Genomic DNA, 24,073 nt, shown 5'->3' with positions numbered 1-24,073 from the left:
TGATGAGTTCAAGAAAAGTTATAATTTTGTAGATTATCTCATTTTTTTTAATAGGATGAGAGTGACATTCTGTCCAGCTTTCTACACTATAGTTAAAATTTGGAAGTCTATTCCATTTTTTTTTCATTTAGAAGGGAAAAATTAATTACTGGGGAGTTAAAATGTGCAAAAATAATATGAGATCCCTAATTTAAAAATAAAAATATGGTATTGGAAACATAAATATATTTGAAGAAGAGGAATTAGCTTTAATTTATGGTAAAGATGGGGCAAAATAGTTGAATTTAAAAGCTTTTATTCAGGATTTCGTATACTCACTGCTTGATGCTGTAAAAGACCTAAGAGACACAAAATAAATTTTACCTAAGGAGCAAAACAAAGTCCATTTTATTGATGAAAAAGAATGAGGCAATTCTCAACCAAGATTAAATTGCAATTTTTATAAAATTTAATACTTTCTCCACATTCTATTGTATTGTATTGCCATTACTTTTTCAGTATTTAGGTTAAGATGTTACTGGAGAGCCAGCCCAAATGGCCAAGTGGTTAAAGTTCGGTGCTCTCACTGTTTCAGTGACCCAAGTTCATTTCCTGGTCGTGAAACCACGCCACCTGTCTGTCAGTTGCCATGCTGTGGTGGTGGCTCACATAGAAGAACTAGAAGGACTTACAGGTAGGATATACAACCACACCCTGGGGATTTGGGGCGGAAAAATAAAGAAGAAGATTATGAACAGATATTAGCTCAGGGTGAAACTTGCCCTGCAAAAATACGAAAAAGATGTCACTGTAAGAAGCTGTAACAGGATTTTTGAAGTCCATCCTTCAAAAGGCTATTCACTACCAAGGCAGCATCCTTCTTTGGAGTGCATCTAAGAATTTCTAGGGAGTACATAAGATTTGAAAGAATAATCTCCAAAAAAAGGAAAGAAAGAAAAGAAATTTTACTTATCATTAATGTACAGAATAAGAGACATGAGATTATATCACTATGGCTGGACATCATGGAAAACCATAGATAGCATACAAACAGGCTTCAAAGAAACTGGAAGGATGTTGAAATTTTCCCCAGAATTTTTGAAAAGCAGCCATCCCACGCACCCTCACTCCTCCTCTGACGTTATACCTAGACTTTTACAATGAACACTGCCACCTCATTCTCTTCTGCATATGTATTGTCCACACCCTAGCTTCACTTTACTCAAAATTCCTACATCTCTTATTTTGATTTAGTCATAAATTAATATTTCATATTACCCCAAGAGTGCTGAGGCTTTGAAATATTTCCATATGTTTCTTTAAACTTTTGTTCCTCACCAATGACTAAATATCTCACTATTGAGTTGCAGGTCCCCAAAGCAAAAAAGTGATACGACCAATTAAAGGGTACCACGTTTGTGAGACAAGTTGCTCCAGCAAGATAAAGAAATCATGGACTTATGATAAACAATGTATAATAGAATAGAGGAAGAGAAGAAAACTGAGAAAGTCTGAAAATTATAGAAATTTCAGTGAACCATTTTGAATCTTCTTTAGAATGCTAGAAGATAAGATCTCCATGAAGTGGAAGCACAAAGCCAAAAGCATACATCAGGCTGAGGTGTATTTCTCACAGCACGGGGTTAAAAGTGATACAGATAACATTAGAAAAGCATCACCAAGAACCTAAAAAGTCAGAAAGATTAACATCCGCGTTAGAGCCGGCCATGCCTTTAGCTCGCTCCGATGTTTTCTCGGAGTGCCTTAAGTCCTTCTTGCTACGGATATTCCCCAAGAAAGGAGGTTGTTAGGCTCAGGTTAGCTTTTCTCAGCAGGCCTCCCCGTAAATTTCAGGCTGGCCTGTGGATTAAGTACTCTTCTCTCGGCCACTCACCCTGACTTTATTCACCCGCGCCACAGAAAATGGATTTATGAGTTAAAACCACATCGACTTCTGTCTGTTCAGCAGGAGCTTCAGGCGACTTTATTCTGCTAAAAATGGGCTGAGGGAAGACATGACATCAGCATTTGTAATAACGCCACAAAGCATTATTCATTTAGTAGCTCGTTTATCTTGGAAATGTCTCTGAGTGTGAGCCTTTCCGGATTTGAGAGAAACAAAAATGATGAGAATGAAAAGGTAAAAACGTTTGCTTTCAATCATATCCTCCGTAGCAGAAATATTAAAACTAAGCATCCTCTCACAGTGACATGACAGTGTAGGCTCATTTTCTCCCACTTTTCCTTATACGCTTAATAAAAATTTATTATTTACTTGGCTTGATAAAATGTTTTGTCCCTTCATTGCTGGGAAGGTTTATGCAGCAGAAATAAACCTGCTCATTAGATTTCAGTTTGGATAACAATCTCTAAGTCCTACTGTCTTCAGATTATAATGATGCAGTCCTTATGACTTCTTACATTCAATAACCTGACAGATAAAAAGTGACAAAGGGCAAAACTCCTTAGGAGTTCACAAGATCTATATTTATCTGTCAACATCTCTCAGCCTTCTTTCTGTCTTGTATGTGTTTTTCCTTGTTGTTTATTTGCTTTATGGGTTTTTTTCCTCTTTCTTTATGTGTTCGTGATTCTTCCGAATGACAGATAGCTGTGGTTCATCAATTTGTATTGCTCTGTATATTTTGTTGTGATTATGCCACAATTTATTCATTTATTCTACTGTTGGTGAACATTTGGGTTGTGTCCAATTTCTAGCAATTCTAAATGAGGATGCTATGAATATTCCAATGCATGTTTTCTGGGTTAGATGTGCCCTCGTTTTTCTGGGGTCTACAGCTGGAAGCGGAATTGATCAACTGTGCGATATGCATATAGTGAAGCTTAGCAGAATATGCCAACCTGCTCTGCAAAATTTTTGTCTGCTTTGCATGACGTCCAGCAGAATACGAGTCTTCTCATAGATCCACGTCCTCGCCATCACTGTTACTGGCAGATTAATGTTGGCCAACCAATCTGTGATGCAGTAGCGTCACAGTGTGGCTTTGATTTGCTTTTGCCTCATTACTGAAGAGATTGAATGCCTTCTCATATATTTCTTGGCCCATTGGAGTTCATCTTTTATAAATTTCCTGTCTATTCACTTGCCTTTTTAAAATCTCATTGCTTTGTAAATTTCTTTCTTTATTCTATACAGTCGCTATTCTTCAGCTCACCTTTCCACAAATTTTGTGAGTTCCTAATGTGTAGAGAATATGTCAATGTTTTCCTTGGGTTATTTCTTTTGCGTTTTGTCTTAGAAATCATTCTCTTCCTCAAGGTCATAAAGATAATCTCTTATATTATCTTCTAAAGGCTTTAGATTTTTGACGTCACATTTAGGTCTTCAATCTACCTGGCATTGAGTCCCTTTTAATCATGTGATGGACAGGTCCAATTTCATTTTTTTTCCTTGTATGAATAGCCAGATTTCCTAGCACCAATTGTTAAAAAATCTGTCCTCCTCTCACTGGCTGTTAGGCCACAATGTCCATATCAAGCTCTGTATACACGTAGGTCTATTGCTAAGCTGGTCTTTCCACTCCATTTGTCATGTCGTCAACACCTGCAGTAATACCGTACATTTTTCTGTAAGTCTTAATATCTGGCAGTAAATGTTCTTCTTCTTCAGCAGTATTTCGACTATGGTTAGACCATTGCATTTCCATATAAATTTCAGAATCAATTAGGAAATAAAAGCTATTCGTTACTTTTTAAAATAAAACGTAACTAGGCGTACTCATGTATATCCAGATATCCTGTTACCTCTTTCTAATTCTAATAATGATTAATTTAGTTGTTTAGATATTTTTAGGTATGCAATCGTATAAGTTGTGATTATTAACAGTTTTCATTTCTTCTCTAATTCTGGCTTTTTTTTTCTTTTTGAGATTTTGGGTTTATTTATGACAACAATTGTTTTTCTTAGCTAATAGCGGACATGATGCTTACTGGATCTATTTAAATTTTAGAGGTCACGAACAATGTTTGGCCAACTATTTGGCTCTAACCCATGAACTAAGTAATGCAGAATAAGAGAAAGTTTCGCTGCTGTCCTGGCTGTTGTTCATGCTGTCGTGTGAATGCTGCTGCTGATCCGGCAGATCTGGAGGAGGATTGATGTTTCTCTGTTGGATCAGGATTCTAGTTGGAGCCTGCAGAAATCTTCAATCAGAGAAGCACATCATGGACCTCTAGTTTATGGAACAAAGCCGTGGTAAGAATCATTCTTCTTGTGAAAAATAGCCTCAGCTTCCTGTCCTTGAGCAGCAGGATCCCTTTAACAGGAGCAATGGTATAAATGGGGAAGGAGTGACGATATGTCCTCCGCCGCTAACATTTTCTACACAGCTATGGACCCATGGAGAGATTATAGTGAGCAGTCGACTCAGGAAATCAAATGTAAGCTGGATTTACAGTTTGTTTTGGCTCATTGACTGGCTCCTGCTAGAAGTGAAATGCTACTCCATTTTACCTACACACTCAAGGATGGACCTAAAAGCTAGCGGAGAAGATCAATCCCTCAAGCGGACATGACTTTGTGCAGTATATCTCCAAGTATGTTTTTCCTAAAGAAAGAAGTACCAAAGGGACAAATCTGCAATGATTTATGGGCAATGGCTCGCCACATGGCAAGAAGGTAAGGGTGATTAAAAAAACGCCTGGTAGGGGGCCGTCCTGGTGATGTAGTGGTTAAGTTTGCACATTTCTTCTTCTGCAGCCTGGGGTTCGCAGGTTCGGATCCCAGGCGCAGATCCAGCACCACTGTCAAGCCACATTGTGGCGGCATCCCATATAAAAAAGAGGCAGATTGGCAACATATATTAGGTCAGGACCAATCTTCCTCACACACACACACACAAAATTGGCTAGTGGGGGGCTGGCCCCATGGCCTAGTGGTTAAATTCAGCACACTCCACTTTGGTGGCCCAGGTGCACGAGTTTAGATCCCGGGCATGGACCTACACCACTCATCAGCCATGTTGTTACAGTGACCCAGTGACCCACATATAAAGTAGAGGAAGATTGACACAGATGTTAGCTCAGGGCTAATCGTCCTCAAGCAAAAAAAAAGAGGAAGATTGGCAACAGATGTTAGCTCAGGGCTAATTTTCTTCAGGAAAAGAAAAATGGCTGATGGGTTCTTCATAAGAGGATCTGGAGAGAAATGATGTGTATAGAAATTTCAGAATCAGGATCAAGTGAGAGAATATTTGTTTCCTATGTAAATGCTCACAAAAAAGTGTTTACTGCAGAAGAGATGCTCAATAATCAAAAGGTCAAGTTCACCCATCCCAGTCAGCTTCTTTCACTGAGTACCATAAAATCTGATCAATAGGCTGACAAGGCAGCTGGGATGGAGATCATCTCTGGATCAAACAGCATGGACTTCACCTCACTGAGGCTAAATTGATCACTGTCATTGACGGGACATAGTGTCCCAAATGCAGAGATCACTGTTATTTCCTGTTTTAACATCATTTCCCTGGAGGCGTGGGAAATCACCCAGTAGAAGCGTGATTATGTTTGACTCCCTTCTTTTCAAAATAGACAACTCTTTCTTTTCACTTGCATGAAAATTAGGCTGGATAGGGATGTGTCCTCCTTGGCCACAGTGCTTCTCTTAGCAAAATCAATTGTGGATTTACTGAATATCTTGTTCACTATTATGTCACACACAATATTGCCCTTGAATAAACAATTCATTTTAAAATAATAACAACAGCAAAATTAATATTGATGATGGAGTGGCTCATGTCTCGGGAATTTGTTTGTCTTAACATGGTTTTCTCAGCTAGAATAAACTGTTCCCTGTAAAGTTGAAGTGACCTTTTGAAGATTTAGTAATGACATTGCTACAAGGTATAAGCATATTGTCCTATAGGACGTGGCAGAGGCAAGCATTTATTTGTATGTACTGGAATAAGTGATTATGCTGGGTATGAATGTGCCTTCCCTAGGCAATATTTGATACTGTGTTCTGGTGTTCAAGATTTGTAAGTGGTATTCCTAATGATCCACTATCAAATTTTTGTTTTCATCGCCAGAAATTTGTACTCTTTTGGTTTAGAGATGTAAGTCACCCAGACAACAAAACACTGTTTCCATGTAATCACTATGGTATTTTGGATCCCAATGCCACTGAATCAACAAGACAAGAAGATGTTTACTATACTGTGTGATATGCCTAATCCTAAATATCAAGAAAGAGATAGAGAGGGGTGTGTTTTGAAAACATGGGATCCTCAGGTTAATTTCTCAACTCCTGCATAACCTGTGATAATTAAAAAAGCAGAAACACTGATAGCTCAAAGTACTGAGTTATAAATTTTGGGTGCTGAGATGCTGGCTAAAGGAAAAGGCAACATGGAACGTGTGGTGAAAGAAGAATATTATAAAGATCAACTACAGCCCTGTGAACTGAAATGCAGACTTTAGGAACTAAGTATGTTCTCCCTTTCTTTCAAATACATCTATATTTATATCTATAGTATTTACATCTATAGATACAGTATTTATATCTATAACTACATGCAGATGTAGTTATATTTACATTTCCTTATGACTTTCCCCTAGTATGGTGACTAGGAATATTTTCTTCTGTGCCTTATTATGGATATAGGCTTTGCTCTTCTTTTCCTTAATGCTTTATATATCCATTTTTGATAGTTGACATGAATTTTTATCGACAGAATTGTAACCAAACAAGCAGAGAATGGATATCACTTTGAGATGGACACCTTGACTGATGGTGTCCTGGGTGTCGTCCTCTTTGACTTCACCTTATAGTACTGATGGACATTTATTATGCACAGAAGGCTAGGAATGGATCTGAGTAGCCAAAGACAAGGAGTGTGATGGATATGTTGATTCACACCCACAACCTTTCTTTTACCTCGGATTTCAAAGGTTGGAAAGGCTAAATATCACATGTTTTAGACAGCCTTAAAGCTAGAGTTGTGAATGTAAAGTAGGTATTACATTTATAAGTTGGAAGTTAGGCAGATCCGTTTTTCCGGAATACCATGGCAGATAAGGTTGCCTTGACAAAAATGAGTGTTAGCAGAAGCTGGATTCTTTGTCTTAGTGTCTAATTACCAACCTCCTTTTCCAAGAAGGTAATGACTGTGGATGGACTGTTAAGAGAGGCAGAAACTGTTTCCTAAATCTGGGTGACAGAAGTAGGGTCCTGGCCTCTTGATCCTAGCTGTAGGAGTGTGAAATTAAAGCCAAAACTTAGTGGTTGCTGTATGACTTTAACCTCTGTCCTATATCTAATTTTCAAGCATAATGATACTAATATAACCTTTCGTATAGTAGTCAGGAGAGGCTGGTTTACATTATAATTAAAAAATAACCATGACAGAGGCCCGGACTGGTGGTGTAGTGGTTAAGTTCCCGTGTTTCACTTCAGCGACTAGGGTACGCAAGTTCAGATCCCTGGCGCGGACCTAGCACCACTCATCAAGCCACACTGTGGTGGCATCCCACACAAAATAGAGCAGGATTGGCACAGATGTTAGCTCAATGACAATCTTCCTCAAGCAAAAAAAATAAAAAAAGAGGCTTGGCAACAATGTTGGCTCAGGGCCAATCTTCCTCACACACAAAAAAAATTAGTAAAATAACCACAACATATACCTGTGGCCAAGATGCAGTAACAGGTCAAGACTTACAGTTCTGTCTCAAACAACTAAAACAGTGAGAAAATGCATGAAACAATGGCTCTCCAAACGCTGGATATCAAACAATGAAGAACCGTGATTGCTGAGAAATGAGAAAAAAACAAAGTAAATCCTATTATTTCCCCCAGTTTACTGCCTGTGGACATTTCCAAGCTGTGGTTTGAGGATCAGGCATCTGGAACCCAAACAGAGCTAGACAGTCTCCCTTCCTAGAGGAGATAGAGGTAGGAATCCAGGCTGAGTATGGCAGCCAGAATTTGCAGGAAAGAATATCAGATAGAAGATTCCTGCACAGGAGAGCGTCAGATGTCTTCCTGGAATCCCTTCAAGAATTCAGCTGAGCAGTGACCAGTGCCTGCTTGGGAGGAAACTACCCAAGGATGTGGAAAGAACCACTGAGTGAATTAAAGGAAAGCAACTTGTGGGGCTCACAAAGTGCCAGAAAACTTGTCTGATATCATCAACAATATTGGAAAATCTCATCCTTCATGGGGCATCGGGTAGAATATTCAGAAAGCCTTGCCTCAGGAGTAGGGAGAAATTAACCCTAACTCAATGCTCTTCTGTTCCTGCTTAACACAGTATTAAAGCAAGATCAGAAAGAAACATTTTCAAGATTTAATGACATCCTGGAACAATGTTCAAGAATATTGTATGAATAAAAAATTACCCATCACTGAGGAAGGTAAAATTCGCAGTGTCTAGTGTTAGACACACTGTTTGGAGTCGTGCAAAGATACAGGAAAACATGATCTATGATGAGGAGAAAAAAACAATCCTTAATAATTAGGGAATAGCAAATGAAAACCACTATTAGACATCATCAGACCCATTAAAATGTCAAAAATGAAAATGATTCACCATACCAAAAGTCGTGAATGATATAGTACAACTAGAAATTGGTCTGAGTGTGAAATGTAGCAAATACTGAAAATCAGTTTGTGTTAAAATTTAAACAGACACCATATAAATCAGCCATGAATCTCAGCATAATTATGTTGAATTCAATAATTATACTGAGTGAAAAAGGCAGATAAAGGGAGAACATATTGTATCATTTCATTTATTGAAACATTCTAGAAAATACAAACTTTCTATAGTAACAGTAAGTAGGCCAGTTTCTTTCTGGGGATGGAAGAGGGTCTCGGAGGAGTTGTGTATAGAATGCCCCTTGATTAACATGGTGCAAAGTCTGAAATTAAGATTCAATATTATGTGCTGCCATGACATCAGAAGCTTGGAGGGCCTGCAACGGCCTAACTACAATCTCCCCTTCCCTTTTCCTGTGAATAAGATCCTATAGCCAAATGCCTCGCCAGATACAGTGCCTACTTATTTCTGTGGGCAAGCTTCAGTTCCCTGCCAGCCTGCAAAATTCTTCAAACACACCCTTCATATCTTCCTGTGGGAACCAGGAAGCAACTCATCCTCTTCTTACGACAAAACCTACCTCCCAGAGCCCCTGCTTTCTCCCTTTGTTCCTAAATTCAAAATCCATAGGACCCTACATGGCATGGTGTCCCCCTCCCCAGGGCCGTGAGTATATGTGGCTAATTAACTGCTGTGGAGCTCATCTGTCCAGTGTTATGTGTCATGTATTTGGCCATTTCCATAACTCTAGAGTGGAAATGCCTCTTTCACCAACAGGTTGAAGACAAGACAATCAAAACAATTGATTCCTCACTGCGAGTCTCGAGAAGAACTCCCTTATCTATTTTTCTCTGTGCTCTGCAGCTGCCTGAGCTCCATATGCCTGGTGGGAGGGATAGTACCTTTGCATGATATTTTGGCCAGTTCTGAAGCAGGCATGGGTTAATACATCCTCTCTGGAGTTATAAGCATCATTCTCCACCAACTTCCCAGCATAACCAATAGAAGCCCGCAAAGTAGATTTAATACTTTGAGAGTCAAAATCTCTTTTAGTCCAGAACTGTGGATATTTTGGTAATGTAACTCATTCTATACTTTTACACTACTACTTTTGAAACACTATTTCTTATTTTCTTGTTTTCTTCCTATCATCTCAATATTATTATAAGCCATAACCACATTCATTTTTGCGTGCAATTCCCACACTTGCTATATTTATTTTCCTGCTCCCCAAGCCTGTCTCTCCTGATTTACAAATCAGGCTTCAGTAAGTGGGCCACTTCCATTCTCTTTTTTGAGTCCTTTGGCCCAATTGAACTATGTATATTATTGACTCATTTTAAGTGTTCTGATATTCTAAGAAATCTTAATCAGAGGTTTTATCAATGAGCATATGGATATAACCTCAATAAAATATTTGCCACGAGGCTGACTTTTAATTAGCCTCAGTCAATTTTATATTTTACCACTTAGAATTAAGGAAGAGCGATCTCTTCTGATATTATGATCACTGAGTTAGATCATATTCCTTGTCATTCACGGCTTTAAACCAGCTGTTATTTTCCTGAACTCACTTATTTCTTATAATATTTTGACAGACGCATCAAAAAGCAACCAAGTGCAATCAAAAACTTCATCTTTGACCTCTTCTCCCCAGACTGTAAGCTAATTACTAATGTCTTCCAAGTTATTGTTGGTAGCACTTTCATCAAGTGTCTCAGCACTGGGTTCTGGGTTTTTCATGATATACTCAATCTGTAATGTGAAATAGTATTATCTTTCATAGTCTTCTACTAAGTTATTCCCCTATCTTTCCCTATTTGCATTATTTCCATGAGAAGACTACACTTACTAGAATATAACTTGGATCATCAGTTTTCCCAATGATGTTCATCATTTTGTTTTCTTAGGAGTAATGACTGTACAAGGCATGGAAGCAACCTAAGTGTCCATTGACAGATGAGTGGATGAAGAAGATGTGGTACATATGTACAATGGAATATTACATGGCCATAAAAAGAAGGAAATCCTGCCATTTGTGGTAATGTAGATGAGTCTTTGAGGGCCTCTGGCTAAGTGAGATAGACAGGAAGAAACACATACTGTACGATATCACTTGTATGTTGAATCTAAAAATGTTAAAATCATAGAAAGAGTAGATTGGTGGTTGCCAGGAGTTGGAAAGTGGGGAAAATGGAGAGATGTTGGGTACAAACTTCTAGCTATAAGATGATAAGTTCTGGGGATTTAATGTACAGCATGGTGACCATAGTTAACAATTGTATTGTATACTTAAAAATCGCTGGCAGTAGATCTTAAGCATCCCCCCCCCGAAAAAAAAGAACTGTATAAGGTGATGAACATGTTAACTAACCTTATTGTGGTAATTGTTTCATAATATGTATATCAAATCATAACGTTATACAACTTAAACTTACACAATGTTATATGTCAATTATATCTCAACAAAGCTAGAAAAAAAAGAAGTAACGGCTGTTAATGGCTGTTGAATTATGGAGTGAGAAAGTGGGTGAATACTATGTGGATTGAACCTACTCAGTGGTGGGGTGAGGACTTTATTTTCTTGTTGAACACACTCTGAGTCAAAGGTTGTCTTCCTTATTTCAACCGGAAAGATATTTTGCTTTTTATTTTCTTTAAGCATGGGTAGGTCGTAGTAATTTCTCTTCTCCCATCTTTTTTATTCCTGATATTCTTTTCACTGATTCTGACAATAACATTCCTGGCAGGCATAAATTAAATTCTTCAGTTTTCTCTTCGTTGGCACCACATGATATTTTGTAGAACTCTGGGAAATATAGCTGCAAGTGATAAGAGGCAGAAACCATTGTGAAAAAGTCCCCACATAGAACAAGCAAAATGGTTTAAATCATCAAGCTTCAACAGTTTGATGTGTTCCAATGCTACAATATGAAATACTTGTCTGTTTTGTTCAGACAGAACTAATAGTGGACTCAATACCTAATATTTCAAATGCAATTTTGAAAAACGAAGAAAAAAGGATTTAGACATAGAATAATATAAAGTTCCATATACATGGGTCATTTTTAATACTAGAATGTTCCTTGCAGCACCAGAAAACAAACTTATCTCCACAATTGCATAGATTATTTACACTCACACTTAAAGGATGTGTAGTATAAATTATAAATTGGACTCTATAAATCATTCTCATTGCATCTTCGAAGTGGAGCTCCACATAAAACGTTATCAGGATCAAAGTGATATAACATTAAAGACCATTGTTAGTCTTTCTTCATAAGATCAAAGAAGGGATGATTTCAAATGCTGAAGAAGAAACTTATCTCACCCCCGTAGGAGATCATATGTCATATTTTAGGTTAGAAAAAGAAGTAAATTAATGCTGATTAATACTAGTCTGGAATTGGTAGGAGATTACCAGGTTGCAAGTCACCAAAGTCAACTACTAAAAAAACGATGAAATTTCAAGTTGATGTTACAAATCTAGGGATATTAAAAAAGTCTCCATATAAATTGAAAGATCACAACTGATAATGATGAAAAATGGCATGATTAATTATATTAATGACTTTATTTACATGTGAAATTTTATGTTTTTTCCCTTATGCTGAATTTCTACATTATTTTGAAACCTAATATTAAAATACAATTCTAAATAAAATAAAATTTAAATAATTTTATAAGGAGAAAGTGTACATAAAATATTGATAAATTAATAAGCCATTTGATGTTAAATTTCCCAAAGAATTACGCAATAATGATAGGGAATTGTAAGCAGAAAAAAACCATAATCCATAGACAATGTGGGGGTCTAAGTATTGTGTAATTAGATTTTTTTAAAAACATCGAATATTATATAATCTATGCATGCAACTTCTTTCAAAGCTTTTATATGTTCTGGAAACTAAGAATTATGGAAAAATTACTTTTAGCTTATTTTATGACCAAAAATATAGTACTAATCATTCCCAAATCACTTACTCCATGTTTTTCCTGTTTAAGAAATAATAGGGGCTGGCCTGGTGGCTCAGTGGTTAAGTTCACGTGCTCTGTTTTGGCGGCCTGGGGTTCACCGGTTAGGATACCTGGCATGGACGTAGGCACCGCTGCTCGAGCAATGCTGTGGCAGGTGACCCACATATAAAGTAGAGGAAGATGGGCACGGATGTTAGCTCAGGGCCAGTCTTCATCAGGCAAAAGGGGAGTATTGGCAGCAGATGTTAGCTCAGGGCTAATCTTCCTCAAAACGAAAAAGAAAAAGAAAGAAAGAATAGAGAAGTTTTGTCCATTTAGTCTGCAAAAGAGAGTTTATTTTATTTCTAAAATTATTGGCAAAGGCAGGAGTAATTAGGGATTTATTATTAGCTACAAAGATTCATCTCATGTCTTTTTTGAATCGCCAATTTAAAATATGCACCCATAAAATATTATCCCTTTAGGCTCTGTCTACATAAAGTCCATTTTGTATTTTGGTTTTGATTTACCAGGCTATTTGTAGTCACTGAAAAAGAGCTTAAATTTCATGTTTAAGAAACCATTTTTATTGAAATATAACATGTATGCAGAGACAGGAATAAAACATAAGTGTTGGGCTTAATGAATTTTCACAAAATTATCATGTCCATTAATTAGCTCACAGATAAATGGACAGCACCCCCCAATATCTTACAAGTATCCTCCATTTCTTGTCAGTATACCCCTAGAGTAATACACTACCCTAAATTCTATGACAAAGATTAGTTTTCTCTGCATTCAAAGTTTTTATAAATGGAGTAATAATTTTGGATTCTTTTGGGTTTGCGTTCTTTGGTTCCACATTATTTGTTAGATTCATTTATATTGTTATATGTAGTTACAGTTTCTGGTTTTCAATTATATCTGATGTACAATAGTCTACATACACAGCAGTTTATTTATCCCTTCTACTGTTGATAAGAATTGGTGTTTTGCTGTTTTAGGCTATTATGAATAGTGCTGCTATGAGCATTCTTGAACATGACGTGTGGTGACTATATATACACATTTCTGTTAGATATATATCTAGAATCAGTGAACATATGCGCGCATCTCAGTGAAAAATAGATATACAAGGGTAATTTCTGAGTGGTAGGCTGTAGGTATCTTGAACTTCAGTTAACACTGCTGAAGAATTTTCCAAACAGTGTATAACCAGTCTGTATGCACTACAGCAGTGGCAAGAGGTACATTTGCTCAATATCTTCATCACTACTTGGTTGCCATTCTTTTCACTTAGCTCTTTGTATGGGTGTAATCAATTTTCATTTTTGCTTTTCCTGATAACTAATAAAATAGAAAAAATACATATAAATATACATACATATACCTTTTGGATATCCTCATTTTTGAAGGCATTTTGCTATTGGGTTGCCTGCCATATTGGTAAGTAAGAGTGCGCTACATCTTCTGTATTGGAGCACCATGTGAGGTATGAGAGTTCCAAATACCTGCTTCAACTCACTGGCTTGCTTACTTAATGGTATCTCTGGAAAATAAAAGTTCTTAATTTTAATGTGGTCTAATTTATAAACATTTTTATTTATAGTAAACAATTTTTATGTATTTTGATTTTTTTAAATGCCTACCTGTTTGTAAAAATAGTTTCCAATGATTACTTCTGAAAGCATCACTATTTTGCCATATATGTATGTATTTCAAAATATATATATAATCTATTTGGAATACATTTTGAATATGAGTCAGATAGAAAGTCCGGATCTATATTTTCTGTGTGCATGAAAATTTAGCTACTACAATTTATTAAAAGACCCTACTTTCTCAATATGGTATCCAAATTTTCATAAATCAAGTGATCTGAGTGAGTCTGTTTCTGGGTTTGGTTCAAGTGATCTATATGTCTACACTAGTGTTCATATCATACGAGAATTCCTATAGTTTTATTATAATCTTGGTAAATGATAATATACCTCCTCTAGCTCTGTTTGTCTTTCTCAAGAATCCCTTTAAAATTTTTTCCTCTTTACATTTTCATATAGATTAGAATAATTTTGCTCATGGATACACACTCTTACCACATAACCACAGAACACGCTGGTAGAATTTTGTTCAGGATTGTGTTGAGGAATAGGGGGAAAATTATCATCCCCAAAATATTGAATCTTCAAGCTGAGCATCCATTTAGATTTTCTTTAATGAAGTCAAATAATGTTTTATAGCTTTTTGAATAAAGTGTTTTCACATTTTTGTTGTATTTATTCCTATGTATTATCTGGGATTTGATGCAGTTATAATCAGAATCCATTTAAATTTATTTTCCAATTTTTTCTTTTGTACAATTATGGCTAATTTTGATTATTGGCATTATATCCAGTGACCTTACTAAATTTACTTATTAATACTGAACGAGTATTGTAGATTATTTTTTGATTTTCTATGTACTCTAATCATATTGTCTGCAAATAATAACACTTCTACTTTTTCCATTCCAGTTCTTTGCTCTTAATATTTCTTGTCTCTTTATATGAACTAAGAATTCTAATCAGTGTTAAATATAATTAGCGATAGCAGGAGTCCGGGTCTCATTCCTCATCTCAGGAGACACTTTCAATGATTCATCATAATTATTAGGTTTATCATTATATTCCATAATTTATCAAATTAAGGTAGTTAACATCTATGACTTGTTTTCTAAAGAATTTTTAATTTTTAGAAACACATTGAATCTTGTCAAGTTCTTGTTTCTTCTCATATGATGTTGATATTTTCGCTTTCTTTTTTGTTAATGTCATGAATTAGTTGAATTAATTTTTGAAGCAAAATTACTAGTGCATTAAAGGAATAAATACTAATTGACAAGATTGTCCATGAGACATAATTTTTCAGAAAACATATTTTTCATTTCTATTCTTGTTAAGTCCTTGTCAAGATTTGGTGTCAATATTATGTTTGGCTTCCTAAGGTTAGTTGCAAATTATTCCCTCATGCTACTCTCTAGAAGATTTGAATAAAGGCTGCTGATAATTTCTTCATTAAGCATTTACAAGAATTCAGATAAACACTTCTGAGACTGGAGCCAGGTTTAAAAACACAATTTAAATGATGTTTCTTTTTGTATTTATTTGGATATTTTTTATCTCCCAAGGAATGTGTTAATTTAGTATAAATGATTAAAATTATTAGTAATACTATTAATTATACATGATATTAAAGTATCTATGGAATGAACATTTTGGGGCTGATTGATACATTTGCCAGTAAATGTCAAAGCAGAAAATTTAGAGAATATTTACTTTCTCTAGTATTTGAGAGGTAATACAAAATACATACAAACAAAGCTATAGAGAGTCCGTAGATAGACCAGTTGTCAGAGATTCTGGAGAGCAGGTGTAAAGGTTTGAATAAGTGAATCACAGAGGATTTTTTTTATGGAGGTGAAACTATTTTGTATGACACTGAAACGTGAGTACACGATATTAAGCATTCATCAAAATCTGTAGAATTTTACAGGACAAAGAATAAGCCTTAATATCTGCAGTTTTTTAAAAACCCATTTAGGAGGTTAGGAGGTTCCAGGATTGAATGTAGAATATGATAAAGCAATGTAAACATATTATAATGTATGAAACAATCTCACAGAAGGCGTGGAGGAAAAAGATGCTAATCTATGTAGCTGTGGAAATGAGTGGAGTGGGTAAAACCAAAGGCAAAAGAAACTGTATATAAACAATATGTTCCAGCTGATAACCACCGATCTACGTTCCATCTCTGTAGATTTGCCTATTCTAGACAAGTCATGTACATAGAATCATACACTATGTGTTCTTTTATGACTAGTTTCCTTCACAATCTTTTCAAAGTTCATCCATGCTGTAGCATGTATCAGTACTTCATAACATTTCATTGTGTGGACATACCATAATTTATCCATTCATCATTTGATAGGTATTGGAGTTTCCACTTGTTTTCCTAATAAAAACAATGCTTTTATGAACATTTGTTCAAGTCTTGAATAGGTATTGGTGTTCATTTCTCTTGGTTATATCTTTAAGTTGGGAGTTGCTGAGTCATGTGGTAAATCTATATTTAACTGTTTAAGAAACTATCAAATTGTTTTACAAATGACGGCACCATTTTACATCGCCACCAGCGATATATGAGGGTTATAAATACTCCACATTCTAACCAACACTTCTTATTGTCTGCCCTTTTTATTGTAACCATCCTGGTGGATATGAAGTGGTATCCCATTATTGTTTTGATTTCCATTTCCCTAATGACTAATGATGCTGACCATGTTTTCTTGCAGTTTTTAGTCATTTATATATCTTATTTTGAGAAATGTTTAATTATACACTTTACCATTTTGTAATTTTGTTATTTGTCTTTCTATTACTGAGTTGTAAATGTCATTTATATATTCTGGATACCAATCTCTTATTGTACATATGAATTGCACACTCTTTTCTTCATTCTGTGGGATCTCTTTTTATGTTATTGATGCTATTTGCAGCACAAACATTTTTAAGCGTGTATTCCAATATACATATTTTTTGTTGTTGCTTGCACTATTGGTGTTATATCTAAAGAACCATTGCCTAACCCAAGATCCAAGATGACAAAGATTTACTCCTAGGTTTTCTTCTAAGGGTCTTACGGTTTTAGCTCTTACAAATAGTTCTGTGATCCATTTTGATTTAATTCTTGTGTATGGTTTGGGGTAGAGGTCCATTTTCACTCTTTGCACATGGAAATGCAATAGTACCAGCATCATTTTTTGAAAAGACTGTTCTTTCCCCATTGGATTGTCTTGGCACCTCTATAAAAAGTTAATTGATCTCAAATATAAGGTGTTACTTATGGACTCTCATGTTTTTCCATTGAGCTACATGTCTATAGTTATACAAAGTCTGCCTTGTCTTGATTATTGTGGCTATGTAGTATATTTTGAAATCAGAAAGTGTGATTCCTCCAACTTCGTGTTTCCTTTTTAAAATTATTTTCTATTCTTCGTGGTGTCATGCATTTCTGGAAAAAAAAAGCCAACTGAGATTTGATAGAGGATGAGTTGAATCTGTAAATCATTTTGAAGAGTAATGTCATCCTCACAATATTGCCTTCTGATACATGTCTTTCCTTTTTGTTTTTTTTTGATCTTTAATTTTTTTAACAATTTTTTTCGGTTCTCAGTGTACAACTTTTATACTTCATGTGTTGTTTCATCTTAGTATTTCACTCTTTGTGATATTGTGAGTTATTTAAATTTCATTTATGGAGTATTCATTGCTAACTTATAGAAATATAGTTGATTTTATTGATTTTTATCCAATAACTTCGCTGAACTGGTCTACCAGTCCTGATAGTTTTTTAGTGTATTTCTTAGGATTTTGTCTATAGAAGATCATGTCTTCTGTGAATAGAGATAGCTTTTTTCTCCTGAATTTGCCTTATATCTTTTTCTCAGCTGTTTGTTCTAGAAAGATCCTCCAATGAATGCTGAATGAATCTGGTAAGAGTAGGCATCTATGCACTGTTCCTGATCTTAAGAGAGAGACATCATTCACCATTAATGATGATTCTAGCTGGGGGTTTTCTTAGATGCCGTCTATCAGGTTGAGGATGCTTCCTCTACTTCTAGTATTTTTGAGTGTTTTATTTTTCTTTTCATGAGAGCAGGTTGGACTTTGTCAAATGCTATTTCTACATCTATAGACAGATGATCAATCATGTGTTTTTTATACTGTATTCTATCAATATATTACATGAATTGATTTTCTGATGTTTAAACAATCTTGCATGTCTGGTATAAATTCTACTCAGTCATGATGTATAATCCTTTTTACATGTTGATAGACTACATTTGCTAGTATGTTACTGAAGATGTTACTGTGTCCATATTCATAAGAGATATTGGTCTATAGTCCTCTTATCTTGTGTCTGTCTGATTTTTGTCCTGGGGTAATATTGGCCTCAAAGAATGAGCTGGGGAGTATTCCTACCTATTCTGTGTGTTAGAGAGGTATGTGAATGATTGCTATGAATTCTCTTTTAAACAGTAGAACTTACCTATGAAGGCTTCTGGACCTGGGCTTTTTTAAATAAAAGCTTATTATAATTACTAATTCAGTCTTCATAATTGTTATAAATTGACTCAGATTTCCTATATGTGCTTGTGCTGTGAAAGGGAAGCCTAGTGGTCTCTGCCACATCTGCCTGGATTTTGGCTTCAAAAACTCAAGAGCTAAGGGAGAGTGAGAATGCAGATGACCTGCTTCTCCTGGGATGGGAATGTAGCCCTAACCTGGGGACTGTGGTGAGTGGGAACCCATCTTCTTGGCATACCCTCCTAGAGCAGAGCTTCCATCACATCGAGCTGGGAGTTGAGGTGGGAAGCAGATCATGGCTCCAATGCCACAGGCTCTCATTATTCTGACTGAGAGTTAGTAGATTCTCCTGGATAAATATTTCTCCATATACTATGTGCCCTTAGGAAAGTTTCCACAGACTTTAAATGGTTGGTATTTTGTTGCTTAACATCACCAGTTAAATGACTGTTTCACTGGGGAGAAGGTCCACTGACCTCCTCACATCACCATTCTGAAATTCTTGTCCCATAACCACTTTTATTTGGTGAGGAAGATTGTCCCTGAACTAACATCTGTGCCAATCTTCCTCTATTTTGTATGTGGGTCGCTGCCACAGCATGGCTGATGAGTGGTGTATAAGTCTGTGCCTGGGATTGGAACCTGAACACCCAGGGACACCAAAGCAGAACGTGTGGATTTAATTACTACATCATCAGGCTGGCCCCCCATAAACTCTTATAAAGGTAGAGTCCTGTATTGTATTAAATGATGCATATTTCAGAAAATATCAGTGCACATTTCCAGTTTGATTTTTTGTAACAATATGGATATTTCTTTATCCCTTTAAAAACATGTGTGCATGAGTTTAAAGTTCTTGGTATTAGGACATCATCAATTCTACTTGAAATGAGAAATCATAAAGGAAAGTTTATAAGTCATCCTCACATACATTTACTTCCTCTGGAGTGAAAAACTTAATGGAATATTCTTTAAGCAAGAGTTCTCATTTACAATCATTTTACATACTCTAATTCCAATTTTGAAATAATAAAAATATAATGCTACTCAGCATAACAATTAAAACTTATACATAGACGTTAAAAACTTAATGTTCCAAATAATTATAAAGTGCCTAAACTAAAATTCTAAAACCAACATAAATTTATAAGAATATTTAAGTTATAAAAGTTAAACCCTAAAATGATGTCACAAATTCTAAGATTAAGATCACATTGTGGTCTACTTAAGTTTTAAATTTAAAGTTAGAGTTTTATATATATGTTATTTCTTTCATGCAAGGAAAAGATAACTATCTCACCATTAAAAAGAATAGCATGGGGCCGGCCCAGTGGCATAGCTGTTAAGTTTTCACTCTCTGCTTCAGTGGCCTGGGGTTTGCCAATTTAGATCCTAGGTGCGGACTTTTGCACTGCTTATTAAGCCATGCTGGTAGGCATCCCACATATACAGTAGAGGAAGATAAGCATGGATGTTAGCTCAGGGCTAATCTTCCCCAATGAAAAAAATTTAAAATTATTTTATATAGTCTATATTTTCAAAGTAAGTACTAAAGTTAGGTTTATATACAGAAATAGATAATAATCATATTAATGAACCTTCTGTTATTAGATACAATGATCAAGAATTGACGCATTTAGGACTTCAATCCTTGATAAAAATATTGAGTGAATTTAGAATATCTGGATAAGAAATTTGAGTAAATACCATTACACATATCCTTGAAATTCAAACTCATATTCTGTATTGACAAAAAGTAATTGCTGTAAAACAATAAATCACTATCTATGAAAAAAAGGATGCATGCATCCAATTGACGCATGTGGCATAATTTTCCTCTAACAGAAGTCATGTCCCAATGATGCACAAGCTATTATATATTGGATAGTTTGTATATAGCCAACTTCCCCAATTATATGTCTATTTTCTTATCTATACTGAAATAAGGATGCTAGACTGGATCATTGTGCAGCTAGTGTTAGCATATTATTATTTAATACATCAGCCACAGTGAGTGACAAATTGTTGATGACTATCTCAAATTCTCCAACTCTTGCTGACAGAATTAACATCTTTCATTGTCTGTTTCAATAGTTACTATTTATTTCACCAGAAAGTGTTCCATCCCTTTGGAATTTTGTAAGGAAACATATTCCACTGAGTATTTGAAGGAGTTAATACTTTTTGGAATTGTCTAACTTATAGCCCCACAAAATGATTTGCCTTGGTCTTAGATTGACATGAAGCGTTTAATTCATTCCTATGAAAGAAGAATCCAGGAGTCTCACAAAAGTTGTAGTCAATTTTACTGGAGCTGTACAAGCACTTTCTCTGGTTCTTTTTGTGGCAGATAGATTCTTACATTTTGATAATTCTTCTAGTGCAAGGGTATTTTTCTTAATTTATTCTTTGCTTACAAAAATGTATTATTATTGACAAGAGTAATGTATCCCACAGCTTTGTATCATTTTTTAAATTTGTTGTACTAATGATAGCTTGGGAGAAGTGGATTATAGAATTAGGGTGATGATGTTCTCTATCAAACCCTAGACTTTGGTGAGATGAACAAGATTAACTCAGCAAAGAGGAAAATTATGACCAAATTGATAACTTAAAAATGTATGTGACATATAAATGAATGTAGTTCTGACAGTCTTGGCCAAAAATTGACTATTTCCTATGGGAATTTGCTTGTGATGAGAATTTCCTGATTTTACAAATTAACGATACAGCAAGTGTGCTCAGAAAGGTGTTGTGGGACCCACGATAATTTGGTTTATCGTGGTCTTCCAAATTGGTCATCAGTCTGACAGATCTCCAACAAGTAGCTCACAGAGGCTGGATTGGAGATTCTTTGGTCTTATTTCCCCTGATTCTCCCTATGGAACAGTCCTTCATGAATTCAAATTAAACAAGACAACCAAGAACAAAACAAAAACACAGGAAAAATGTCTTCATACATACAGTAGTCATCAACCTATGGCCTAATAGGTTATAATGAGACCAATAGGTCATATGGCCTTTAAAATGGTCCCTGAGCTAATGAAGATTTTTACATTTATAAGTGTTTGTAAACACTACAAAAGAAGAATATGCAATAGTGATCTATGTAGCCAATGAAACCTAAAATATTTATTATTTATCCCATTACAATAAATTTGCCAACCAGTCATACAGATAAGCAATAGCAATAGCAAAATACGTAGCAAGAGAATAAGCAAGTTAATGTCATGATATTTACTAAATTTTATACTTCCAAAACAAAATGTCTACTGACCTTATTATGAAGACTCAAGTCTAATTATTTCCTAAATATTATACCTTCAAACCAAAACCAAATTACTTAGTGCAAAAACCTGGACCTGATTACCTTATTCTAAGACCCAAGTCAAATTATTTACCATATGGTGCACCTTAAAACCAAAAGGTCTAATCACTTTATACAAACATCTATGCCTAACTATCTTACACAATAACATAGGTCTAAAGACTCTATACAAAGACATATTTTGTTAAAAGTACTATACTAAGCAAACCAAACTCAGCAAGAGCTAAATTAATCTACTAAAGCTCAGATCATTGCTGAATCCAAATCAGCCATTGGCAAAGTGGAAGTAAAGATAGAATTTAGGCTCAAGAAACTTAGTGAATGCAAATCTTGGGATGAGAAAGCTTTCATCCAACCAAGGGTCGTTCATACAATGTATAGAGGATAGAATTGATTTATATCTGGCCTGGAAGAACTCTGGGTATTTCTAGATGTCTGTTTTGTGGGGCTTTTTCTCACTCTCGCCCAAGGTAAGGGCAGTGGGATCCATGATGTGTTGCTTAAAGTCAAAGTTCCACAAATAATCCACAGGCTCAATTTCTTTATTGGTGGGTTGCAAATGACATAGCTGGCGATACAGCTTGGCTTGGTTACATGACCAAAGAGGTGTAAAAACTGTGCTGGAAAATTCTGCCTTGATCTCTCCTTAAAACTAAGATTCCACAGATAGATCTTGGGGGTTCAATTTGAAAAGAGGACAGTCTATATGTTACTGAGGACCCTGGGGAGCTTGCTCACGGGCTCTTTCTAGGACCCCAGTGCTTTTCTGGACTCTCTTTATCTTGTGCCCCCATATCCTCTGCCTTACATAAAAGTCTTCTGTGAATATATCGTGTGGAGTCTGATGAGTAATTTCAAGTATCTAAACTTGGGAGTCTTTGTGTAATCTCAGTACCACTTCCAGAATTGTCAAAGGATGATGAGACCACAGCTCAGAATCTGATACGAAAAGATAAAGCTGAATTTATATAATAAATCACATACTTACTGTATCCATAGTTATATGCAGCCCCATCACAATATTTCTACTAGTGCAAGCTGCTGATTTTCACAGTGTTTTTGGTAAGTATGAAGATCAGTGAGTGGTGGACTTTCATGGGTAGAAGCACACTGACATTATTTGCAGAAGTGTGCTCATTGGGGTGTATTCTTTTTTGATTGGCTGATTTTGAGAAATGGGAGGATGTCATCAATTTGTGTTCACTGAGGCAATTTTCCTTTGAAGGGGTATATATATATACATATATATATGTATATATGAAGGGCTATGTGTATATATATACAAATACATATATACAAATATATATATTTCATTAATAAGTTACCAAGACACAGAATGATATAGGGCAAATACTGAAGAACAAAGCACGCCTAACCTGTTTTTTACAAAATTTTCATATTTGTGCAACTTCAGAATTGTAAGTGTCTTGCTTTGAGAATATTTTATAATTTAAAATATTTTAAGACAATCATATCATTTATGTTTTGTGATTTACTCTCTTTTTTTTACTGTTTCAGCAGGTGCCATCATCTGTACTAATTTGTATCTATTGACCATAGTAGTAATTTAAATTGTCAAGAATATAAAGAATGATATTCTCAACAGGAGATGAGTGTGTTTAAACAAATAATATACAATAAAATAAAATGAGGACAGAATGAGGAGACCAGCGACCTACTTCCTAGCCTGCAATTAACTTGTTCAGGTACCACAATGAGATTTCTTCCACATTTATAAAAATTTATAGAAATGGCACTAGCACTAAATAAATTCTAATTTCCCCGTAAGCTTTAACATGCTTTAATCTAAAAATCAGTAGAAACTGAGGACATAGTCAGAATCGGACCTAAAATGTTGTTATGATCTTAAAAATAAGGGATTAATTTCAAAAATTATAATTAAGAAAGGAAGAAACAAGGAAGGAAAGAAAGAAGCTGATTTATTTGCCCAGATGCTACAGGACAAAAAATGAGAAGGAAACACATAGAAGTGAGCTATAATGGATTAATCTGCTTTTGTGTTATTAAAAATATTTTCAGGAGCCGGCCTGGTGGTGCAGGGGTTAATTTCACATGTTCAACTTCAGAGGCGGAGGGTTTGCTGGTTCGGATCCCGGGTGTGGACATGG

This window comes from Equus quagga, chromosome 12 (genome assembly GCF_021613505.1).
Source record: "Equus quagga isolate Etosha38 chromosome 12, UCLA_HA_Equagga_1.0, whole genome shotgun sequence".
Lineage (NCBI taxonomy): Eukaryota > Metazoa > Chordata > Mammalia > Perissodactyla > Equidae > Equus > Equus quagga.
This window is presented reverse-complemented; position numbering follows the sequence as displayed.